This window comes from Argentina anserina, chromosome 1, assembly GCF_933775445.1.
Source record: "Argentina anserina chromosome 1, drPotAnse1.1, whole genome shotgun sequence".
NCBI lineage: Eukaryota > Viridiplantae > Streptophyta > Magnoliopsida > Rosales > Rosaceae > Argentina > Argentina anserina.
Window position 1 is genome coordinate 7,969,159 of NC_065872.1, and position 12,584 is coordinate 7,981,742.

Sequence of the window (12,584 nt, forward strand, 5' to 3'; positions counted from 1 at the left end):
TCGGAACTCGTTTGACCGTCGGAATTTCCGGTAAACCGAAAACAACACTAATATGTCATAAGGGAAGACCCATTACCAAAATGCGAACACCAAAAGTCGTTTGCATATCTTGAATCACCTAATTTTTGTCACCGATTGTGTGTGGTCGTACCAAAGAAACCAATTTGGCAAAGCCCGGTCAAAGAGGATTTTAATATGTCAAAACGTCTTTTTCTTTGTTAACCGTAGGTACGGACGGTCAAACAATATCCAAAACGGACGAAATTTTTACGGGTTCCCTAAATATATATACCGATCACATCTACTGGTGTCGATCGACCATATTTTCAACTAGGGTTATTGATCGCCGAAACGTCAACTAATGTATCATACCCTTTATATTAGGTTTATATTAAAACTAACGCATTATGAAGCGACTATATGAAGGAAACTTCTCGGAATCGATCGACACCATCTGATGTGATCAATATATATATTTAATGATCATTTTAAAATTTCATGCAATTCGGACCTCGTTTAACCGTCGGAATTTCCAGTAAACCAAAAACACTAATATGCCCTAAGAGGGGACTAATTACCAAGATGCGAATGTGGAAATTTGTTTACATATTTGAAATCACCTAATTTTTGTTACCTATCGTGCGCGGTCGAATTGAAGAAATCTATTTGGCAAAGCCCCGGTCAATGAGGTTGAAATATGTCAAAATGCCTTTTTTTTAGTTGACCGTTGGTACGAACGGTCAAACCATGTCCAAAACGGACGAAATTTTTACGGGTTCCCTAAATATATATACCGATCACATCTACTGGTGTCGATCGACCATATTTTAAATTGGAGTTGTCGATCGCCGAAGTGTCCACTAATGTATTATAACCTTATATTAGGTTTATAATAAAACTATCACATTATGAAGAGACTATATGAAGGAAACTTCTCGGAATCGATCGACACCATCCGATGTGATCAATATATATATTCAATGATCATTTTAAAATTTCATACAATTCGGACCTCGTTTAACCGTTGGAATTTCCGGTAAACTAAAAACAACAGTAATATGCCCTAAGGGGGGGACCAATTACCAAGATGCGAATGTGGAAATTTGTTTATATATTTAAAATCACCTAATTTTTGTTACCTATCGTGCGCGGTCGAACTGAAGAAATCTATTTGGCAAAGCCCCGGTCAATGAGGTTTAAATATGTCAAAACGCCTCTTTTTTAGTTGACAGTTGGTACGAACGGTCAAACCATGTCCAAAATGGACGAAATTTTTACGGGTTCCCTAAATATATATACCGATCACATCTACTGGTGTCGATCGACCATATTTTGAATTGGAGTTGTCGATCGCCGAAGTGTCCACTAATGTATTATAACCTTATACTAGGTTTATAATAAAACTATCACATTATGAAGCGACTATATGAAGGAAACTTCTCGGAATCGATCGACACCATCCGATGTGATCAATATATATATTTAATGATCATTTTAAAATTTCATGCAATTCGGACCTCGTTTAACCGTTGGAATTTCCGGTAAACCAAAAACAACACTAATATGCCCTAAGGGGGGACCAATTACCAAGATGCGAATGTGGAAATTTGTTTATATATTTAAAATCACCTAATTTTTGTTACCTATCGTGCGCGGTCGAACTGAAGAAATCTATTTGGCAAAGCCCCGGTCAATGAGATTTTATTATGTGAAAACGCCTCTTTTTTTTGTTGACCGAAAATTCTGACGGTTAAACGAGGTCCGAATTGGATGAAATTTTTACACGGTCCCTAAATATATATATCGATAACATCTATTGGTGTCGATCGATAATATTTCGAAACTAGAATTTATTTGTGACTTTTGTTTTAGAATGTTTTCTAACAATTCTTTTATTGTTTCAAACCTTTAAATTAGAGTATTATATTGTTTTTCTAATACAAGCCCGTAAGGCCCGGCCTGGCCCGGCCCGCAAAAGCCCGCAAGGCCCGCCTTAGGTGGGCGGGCTTGGATCTTCGTATTTTTGAAAATACCCGGCCCAGCCCAGCCCGTCACTTATTTAAATTTATTAAGGCCCGGCCCGTAGACGAGCCCTAGTTTGGCCTCTTCCTTCTTCTCAATAGTTGATTATATATTCAAAACCTTATATTCCCTCCTCCCCCTCCGCCGACCGTACCTCCCCCTCTTAGTTTGGTCTCTTCCTTCTTCTCAATAGCTGTTTATTCAAAACCATTCTCTATACATGGTATTACTAATTACTATTATCATAATGCACATCCAGATTGAAGATCTCCGTCACATATTATAAAGAAAAAAATTCACCATCAGTACCTAAACTCTAGTGGCAGGGTTAATGTGGTACTCAGACTCACAAAACTATTAATATTGATACCCAGACTCTTATTTTGCTATCAACGACGTACTTCCGTCAAATTGTTTTGACAGTTATGTTAAAAAAGTGACGTGGCACACATTGTCGGAATAAAAAATACCCTCTTTTTCACCATCAGTACCTGAACTCTAGTGGTAAGGTCAATGTGATACCCAAACTCACAAAACTATCAATGTGATACCCAGACTCTTATTTTGCTATCAACGACGTACTTCCGTCAAATTTCTTTGACGACTTTGTTAAAGAAGTGGCGTGGCACACCTGGTGGGAATAAAAAAGTCCCTCTTTTAATTAATCACTGACTTAAATTAATTCTTTTTATTTTATTCCTTTTATTTTCTTTAATTTATTTCTCTTTCATGTCCTCATTCTATTTCACTCTCTCTCTATTTCACCCCCAATTCCCCACCTGCATTAATCTCTCTGGTGACTTCCTCTCCCTTCCAAACGTCACCGTTTTGGCCTTGAATCACAATCTGATTTCCCATGACCGAAACGATGTCGTCACTCGAGTGCGCTTCGCGAGAGCCCAGCGCTCTCTTGAATCTCGAAGAACCATCAACCAAGGTATTTTTCATTTTCTTCAAATCAAATCTCAGGCCGAGATAGCCGACGTCATGATCCGATTGAAGAACATGAGAAACAACAAGTGCTTGAAAAAGGCGTGATCTTCCCCATAAGGCACTCTCATGATCTTCTCCTGCATTCAAAAAACACCAAAAATTATTGGGCTCTCCCGGAGCGTCGTCGAGTGATGATATCATTTCGGTCATAGGAAACCCGATTGTGATTCGAGGTCAAAACGGTGACGTTCGGAAGGGAGAGGAAGTCACCGGAGATATTAATCAGGTGGGGAATTGGGGGTGAAATAGAGAGAGTAAAATAGAATGAGGAGATGAAAGAGAAATAAAGAAAAAAAAAATTAATTTAGGTCTGTGGTTAATAAAAAGATGGACTTTTTTATTCCAACCAGGTGTGTCATGTCACTTTTTTAACATAGTCATCAAAGAAATTTGACGGATTTACGTCGTTGATAACAAATAAGAGTCTGTGTATCACATTGATAGTTTTGTGACTTTGGGTACCACCCTTGATCTTGCCACTAGAATTTAGGTACTGATGGTGAAAAAGATGGCATTTTTTATTCCGACAAAGTGTGTCATGTCCCTTTTTTAACAGAGTCGTCAAAGAAATTTGACAGAAGTACGTTGTTGATAGTTTTGTGAGTCTGAGTATCACATTGACCTTGCCACCAAAGTTCATGTACTGATGGTGAATTTTTTTCTTTATAATATGCGATAGAGATTTTCAATCGGGATGTGCATTATGATAATAGTAATTAGTAAGACCATGTATAGAGAATGGTTTGAATAACCAGCTATTGAGAAGAAGGAAGAGATCAAACTAAGAGGGGGAGGTACGGTCGGCAGAGGGGGAGGAGGGAATAGAAGGTTTTGAATATATAATTGTCGTAGCGTAGATAAGCGTTACGCGTAGGACGTCTTGAGCCCTCTTAGGCGTAGTCTCTCACTTTTTGGCAAGGAAAGAATTTCTGACTCCGTGATGTCTGAGTGTTGTGTGATGAAACAGTCTGCATAAGGAATTTAATTGTCTCTCTTGAACAATGGTTAGAAAAATTCCTAGTTTCATTAGCACAATCAAGTTTGACATTGAAGTGTGTGCGTCACACATTCTCTAAGCATATAAGATATGGCTAAGTGCCATTGCTAGCTAACTCTACAAAGTGTTGTAGGCAATGCGTGAAAGCCATGCGTGCATGCATATCATGTGCGGTATGTTGTAGGCATGCATATCAAGTGCGGTATGTTGTAGGTATGCTTCATAGCGTAATAAAATCAACTCTACAGTAGGAGTAGGGAGGCATAGCATTTTACTTATCTTATGCCGATGTGGAGTGGAGTTGCGCTCTATGCAAGTACCAAAATTATGTTGGAGGTGTCCAAGCATGACGCTCACTTGCGCGGGGAATGATTGCAAGTAGCCACTATGGCTTTGCGTGAGGAGATGTCTGGTTTGAAGAGATTTTCCTTTCAATTCTCTATGTTATGGTAGTGTTTTGTTGCGGGTTGGTTGGCTTTACAAGCAAGTCCCGTAGTTCTTTGTGCAATGATTTCTTTTCTCTGGCGACTACGGAGAGCTGCGAAGGTCAACCGTGGAGCAGGACCGTGAAAGTCGACTGTGGAGTAGGACCATGGAGGTCAACTGTGGAGTTCCACCGTGGAATTATGGGAGCATCAGTCATGGGACTGATAACAATCATGGGACTACGGGAGCAGCCGTGCACCGCGCTAGTAGTCATGGGACTATGATAGCAGTTGTGGGACTACGGGAGCAGGACCGTGGATTGTGTTAGCAGTCGTGTACTACGCTAGCAGTCATGGGACTACGATAGCAGTCGTTAGACTACAGGAGTAGCCGTGCACCGTGCTAGCAGTCGCGTACTACGCTAGCAGGCATGGGACTATGATAGCAGTCGTGGGACACGGGAGTAGCCGTGCACCGTGCTAGCAGTCGCATACTACGCTAGTAGTCATGAGACTACGATAGCAGTCGTTAGACTACGGGAGTAGCCGTGCACCGTGCTAGCAGTCGCGTACTACGCTAGCAGGCATGGGACTACGATAGCAGTCGTGGGACTACGATAGCAGCCGTGCACCGTGCTAGCAGTCGTGTACTACGCTAGCAGTCATGAGACTACGATAGCAGTCGTGGGACAACGGGAGTAGCCTTTCACCGTGCTAACAGTCATGGGACTACGATAACAGTCGTGGGACTACGGGAGTAGCCGTGCACCGTGCTAGCAGTCGCGTACTACGCTAGCAGTCATGAGACTACGATAGCAGTCGTGTGACTACGGGAGTAGCCGTACACCGTGCTAGCAATCGCGTACTACGCTAGCAGTCATGGGACTACGGGAGTAGCCGAGCACCGTGCTAGCAGTCGCGTACTACGCTAGCAGTCGCGTACTACGCTAGCAGTCATGAGACTACGATATCAGTCTTGCACCGTGCTAGCAGTCGTGGGACTACAGGAGTAGCCGTGCACCGTGCTAGCAGTCGCCTACTACGCTAGCAGTCATGGGACTACGATAGCAATCTTGCACCGTGCTAACAGTCATGGGACTACAATAGCAGTCGCGGGGCTACGATACAATTTGTGCAAAATGCTAGCCGTCACGTGCTACTCTAGCAGGAGCATGGAAGAACGTCCACCATGCTAGCAGGAGCGTGGAAGAACGTGACCGTGGAAGGCATGGACCACGGGAGGGTCAGTATTTTTTTTTTTTAAGATCTGACTGCGCCATAGTGAGCTCATACACTGCGGGATGTGGGGGGCCATGGGAGGTCTGTTGGTGGTGAGCGACAAAGCTAATTGTCAGCTTCCCACAGACGGCGCCAATGTTAACGTTGTGATTACTTGATGGGTGGCTGATCGCACATTTAGCTATTAGTGAGTGTTAGTTTGACACGAGAAGTATAATGGTTCACATCCCTCTTTTGGGGTAGGTTATGTCCACTTGAATCCACTAGTATAGGCGAAAAGCCTTAAGTTATACATGTAGTGATCCCCTTTCTAAGTGGGATGAGGGGTCTCTTTTATAGGTGAGGGAACCCTCTCATTTACATATTCTTCAATGTGGGACAAGTGCCCCTCTAGGTTTACTATGGAGCCATTTTGATGAGGTCGGAAAGGTGACTTCCCGGTGGTGTCTTGATGAGTTCCGACTATCATTGGAAAGTTTGTATAACGAGGTATGCTATGAATATCATGGTTGAGCCACATAGTGACTCGTAGATCCACCTAGAGAGTGATGCTTATGCTCAGTGGCATGCCATACTAGCTCTGTGCTAGTAGGGGTGCCAACAATAATCAACTATTGAGAAGAAGGAAGATGCCAAACTAAGATCGAGGGGGATCGGAGGAGGAGGATGCCGGGAACGGGAGGGTTTTGAATAGCCAGCTATTGGGAAGAAGGAAGAGGTCAAACGAGAGGGGGAGGCGGCGGAGGGAATGGAAGGTTTTGAAATAAAGCTCAATGGATCGATCAAGTTGCACGCTAAGGACATGGCTGTCACTCACATGGTTTAACATGTTCTTCTGGTTCCATGACAATAAACAACAGAGCTTTTTCTCCCAAGGGGTCAATCCAAATCGGGCAATGACACGTAGTTTGATTCCTTTGGACAAGCAAGTGCATTCGAGTCTAGACAAATGAACAAGAAAATAACTGAGCAGGGTGCATGCTAGGGTTTTGACCTGGGATAAATTTCAGATCAATACATGGCCCCTGAGGACCGTGGCTCAGCGGCCAGAACTCCAGACCGTTATCTTCAGCAGCTTCGTTGTAGCTGGCAACAACTTGGTGCATGAGGGATCTTATGATTTTCACTCCATTGCAACAAGATTAAGGCTCGGAAGCGTGTTTTTACTATGTGGCAAGGCGATTTTACAGTTTTACTTATTCGTGTCCCAGCGGCCGGCCTTTAGAACAAGCATGCATGCATGCACAAATATCTTGCACCACAGAGAACTTAGGCATTTTTATTAAAAAGGGTCATTCAAAAAGATGAAAATGTTAATTAAAAATTATAGTTTAGCAATTGATAAAAATGGTTCCAATTAAAGGGTGTGAATGATAAAAATTGATTTATTAAATGATAAAAATGGGTTATTTCATATTTTCACTATGACTTTTATACTCTTTTATCTAATTTCACTCCTAAGTCCTAATTAACCTGATTTTTTTCATTCTCTCTCTCTCTCTCTCTCTCTCTCTCTCTCTCTCTCTCTCTCTCTCTCTCTCTCTCTCTCTCTCTCTCTCTCTCTCTCTCTCTCTCTCTCTCTCTCTCCCCTCTTCTTTCACTCTCTCGATTGAAACTTTCACTCTCTCTAGATCAAAACTCTATGCTTAGATCGAAACTCTCTCTCTATCTCTATTGAAGACGTTGAAGAAGACAAATAGGAATAGGAATCTGACTTGGTCACTCCTTCTCCATCTGCAAATTCGTCATTGAAGCTTCTCTTTTGATTTCTCAGGTAATCACCGTTGTTTGATTATAATCCTCATATATTCTAATGCCCTAAAACATGAAATTCTATGTGCTTAATTTAATAGACTAATTTATTTCCATGTTTTGTAGAATATCTTGACAAGAAGAGAAAAATGACAAGTCCCGGCAATTTTCTGAGCACCACCACTTTTAGCGGCACTATTATGGCGGAGCACCACCACTTTTGGTAGTGACATGCATTTTCTGACTAATTTTATGGAGGAGCAACACATTGTTTTATCACAACTAGATCTCATCTTTTTAGTTGAGATTTAACTACACTTTTCTCTCTTTCTCATAAAAATAATGGCTCCCCATTGTCCGAAAATCCACACTTATATTACATGAAAAAAAAATCTGATTTAATTTTGAGTATAATCATCATCTCTAGGTCCATCATTACCTAGTCATACACTCACTTCTTCCATGATCACCCACTTCCTCCATGATCACCAACTTCTTTATCACCCACTTCTTTATCACCCGCTTCCTTCTTTTATCACCTACTTCTTCTCTGTGCCTTCATTTATCACTCATTTCCTCCATGATCACCTACTTCCTTTTTTATCACCCACTTCCTTCCTTTATCACATACTTTTTTCATGTTCCTTCTTTTATCACCCACTTCCTTCATGATCACTTACTTCATTCCATAATCACCCACTTCTTTATCACTCACTTCTTTCCCTTATCACCCACTTCTTCAATGTTCCTTCTTTTACCACCCACTTTCTCCATGACCACCCCACTCACTACACCATCATCTCTCACTTTTATCTACTTTTTCCACCACCATTCTCCTCTATAAAAACCTTCATCACCACTATCTCCAAACACACCATTTTCCACCACCAAAACCAAGAGAAAGAGAGGAAGATAACATTTACATCTACCAATCTCATTCTAAAAACACCAAGTTTCATCACTTCATTTGAGGATCTCCATCACCACCATGTCAAGATCTCCATGAGTTCATTCACATCATCCTCAACTTGAGATTCACTAGTCACCTCTCTACTCTCTCTTTACTTTGATGTTCAAAAACATGTTGAACCTTGTGTATTTGGTTATGAGTGAGTAGTTAATTTGTTGGGGCTAGGGTGAAAGCCCTAGTCAATCTTGTATGACATTGATCTAAATATTTTATTTGATGCACTTTTCATTAGCACTCTAATATGCTAGTTCAAAAGTTGAACATTCATGCTTAGACTTAATCAATTTGTGTATGATTGTTTGCCATGACATGATGAATGATTAAGACTTGATTAACCTTAGTTGTTTGAAGCATGATAGCATATCATATGTGCATGTTAGAGTTGTGAACTACAATCACTTAGAGATAAGCGTGGTTGGTTTGCATGATTTCTTCATCTCCAAACTTTATGCACTTAGGATAATGCATTTGATACTTAACCGAATTCATATGCATGACTTGAGTAGTTAAGTACTACACCCGAGATGGGTTGCTTGATACCAACAAAGGAAATTGTCCTTTGTCATACCCGAGAGGGATACAATGAGAGAAATTAGCTAGTTAGAGTGACATCATTCAATTTAGTAGCATCATTGTTCACAAGAGAAGCATATGTGGAAACCTTAAGTCCTGACTTTCATCCATTTCATCACATCTAGTTTATATTTTAAGTGGTCATTTAGTTTTTAGAAGTAACTCCACATCCGAAACAAATTTAAATCACTACACCATCTTGCATATATCCACCATGAATTTGGGTGCACTTGTGAGCCTTGATTTGTGACTTGTACATTTTCATATTTTTCTAGCATCTCTTAGGTTCTCCTAGCTAGAGAGAGTTTTTCCAATCCCTTGGGTACGACATCCCCTACTCACAATCCCACAATACTATAACTTGACCCTTATACTTGAGGGTGACCTTTCAGTCGACAACCGCATCGATCAATTTCTCCTCACCTTGTTCATCGTTTTCTCATGTGATTTCATAATTTGGTTATTTGATTTCAAATTATTATTCAAATCATCATAGTTTATTGGGCTTTGGGTTGTTTGATGTTTAAATAGGTTTCTAGTGTTGTTAGATTATACATTGCTTGAAATGCTATAGCGTTTTGGTCTTTGATTCGTGGTTACATTGATTTCCAGCTCGTATAGTTACTTGTATAGTTACTGATGTTGTGACAGTTACTTGTATAGTTATTGATGTTATTAAAGGTTCAATAACTAGTTGCACTGATTGTATAGTTATTTATCTTAGTTTTACAAGCGCACAGTGGAAGAGAATGAGGAGGAGGAGGATGATGATGAGATTAGGCTATGGTTTCAGCTTTCAGATTTGACAACAACTTAACAATCTAAATCTCGTCGTTAGAGCTCGGCGGATCTCATTGATGGCAACGGCTTGACCTCAGCCTCAACAGATCTAGTGAATTTTTTGTGCTTGTTGGGTGCTATGTGGTTAATATGTAGTTTAAAATGGGTAAAGTGGTGGATGACTATAAGGTGTTTGATAGAATGCGTGAGACAAAATCAATTTTGTGTGGATAGTTGTTGGATATTTTTGGGTTGATGAGGAGATATAGATGGTTACTGAGCCAGTTAACAAACAATTATTAACATAATTACGGTCACACCCTCAACTAGGATCGAAAGTATGAAGACCTTGAAATCACTAGTGCATGTATGTGTTGTTTTCTTATCAAGGATGTACTCCTTAGTTAACGAATAACAAATATTACGATATCACGTATATTCCAATCTAAGTCAGGTTTCTGTAATAAACACTTCGATACATATTCATACTTAATTATTAGCTCATTTCCCTCAAAAAAATTATTAGCTCATTAATTTGAGGACAAAGCTTTCTATTCAGTAATCAATCAGTTGCTCCAATGTAGATTTTGCTTTGTTCTCTTCCTTGATTGAGCATCGACATTGCGACCAAAGTTATGTATGTTCACCTCATATTTTAATTTCTATGTCGGCTAGCTTGTGACCTTGCATATCATATGCTTTGAATATCCTTATACTCCTATTGGGAAAAAAAATTGAAAGATCTTCATTCTTAATTTTAGCTGGAGAAAGTTTCAATTTTCTTGTCTGTATACTTGTGCTTGGTAAATTTGATCCAACATATATGTAATTTGAAGTATATTGCATGTGAAGCCAAGTTTTTATATCTTTCAACTTAATATAAACACGCAAGAAATCAGGCACAAGTTTCTGTTATCAGGATTTAAGTCGACTGTAGCTGAACATACAAATTAAGAAAAGATGCATCATGCATGACGAGAAAAGGAGAATATTGCAGTATTACAATTATTTCATTTAAGGAAATACAATGCCCACAAAGTATAAACACAAACATATATATGCATCTGTTCTGGATCGATCACCATCCATTACCTTCGTAGATCTTCATGTGTAAATTTTGCTGAGCATAGTTTACCAGCTTTTCGAATTCCTTGGCGTTGTCGATCTGGCCATCTCTATTGGAGTCTGCTTGCTTCATTACTCGACAACTTTTCCACCACCCGAACCAAATCCCCAAGCTGTGAAGAGCTTCTTTTAGCTCCTCCCGGCTGATCTGTCCATTGTGATCATTGTCGAACCGGCGCAGCCACGCTTTGAACTCGTCCACTGTCAACTCCTGGTGAGGCTGCACCTGAATACAACACATTATGGCCATATCGAGTTTTTGCTCTATCTGCTTGGAATTTGAAGAGAACTTGAAGAGATGCTAGGAAAATTGTAGATGATCAAAAGGTTAAATTGATTGGGAATGGATTGGATTAGTATTGCATAGGTAGGATATAAAACATACTTGTATAGTGGAGAATCGAATCAATTGGGATATGATCAACTCTTTTGGTCGATGGCATCTTTTACTACAATTAGTACCATTACTTCTTTTAAGCTATGCCATTCAATACTACGCTTGCAAATCAGGCATGTTATTCTCTGTAATAAAATAATGGTCGGTCCAATCAAGTCTCAAGTGCCTTGGGAGAGAATACTGTATTGTGGTAGATATGATAGAATTATAATAAAAGTTGAACACTACAAACATGGGAAGAGAACATCCGTGGACATGCATGTATATAGTTATAAACTTATGAGACAAAGCTCGATCAATGAGACAATGACTTATGCAGTAATTTAATTTCTTACCAAACTACCATTATTCATTTTCTAATGCAGTCATTTGTGTTATTTGCATTGCAGGCTTAATTTGTTGAAGTTTTGAAGATCATTGTCTGTATAGAACATTCGCGACCGGACTTTATATGATGATAATACTATTTGATCTTATCCATAGACATATTGAAAATTTTCATTCAAGAGCCACCCATACCAGTGGCAGAACTAGAATTTTACCTAGAGGGCCAAATATTTAATATTTTATTATTAAAAAATTACTAGAAAATCCAATCTATACATACGTGTTCATATAACAAAAGATAAACTTGTTATTGTCAAAGCTATATTAATGTTCTCATTTAAATGCCTTACTAATTTTACTGAATTCTAAGGTAATTTAAGACAATTAATCAAGAAAATTTATTACAATTTTGTGTTTATAGTGAACCATAAATGTAGAAATTTCAATTTGAAGGGGCCAAAATCATAACTTTGGCCTTAAATACCTCTTAATTATCAAAAAATATTGGTGAAATCTAGTGTCTTAATGCACTTTCCAAAAATCTTGTGGGGGCTAGGGCCGAAGGGGCCCTAATGTAGTTCCGCCGGTGCCCATAATTGTCAGCTAGGACTGGATAGTGGGAGAGTGCATGCATTTAACACTGACAAGAGATCGAAATCGTAATTGGGAACATTATTTTTGCATTGCTCTAATATAGAACGTACTCATCAACACAGGATTTTGATCTATGTATAAATCGGTGAATTCTCATTTGAAATCCTCAAGTTTCTTATGTATGCAGTACATACCAGATGATACTGAAGCAACTCCACCCAAATTTGTGCCATGTATTTAATTTACAATGTATGGTAAATTACATACATGCGCTCGATCTTAATATATTTAACGTGCATGGTATTAAGAAATGCTTAGAAGTGGCTCGACAGTCGACACAAATGTAGATGGAGTTCATCTTAATTACATCGGGAAGTAGACACAACAATC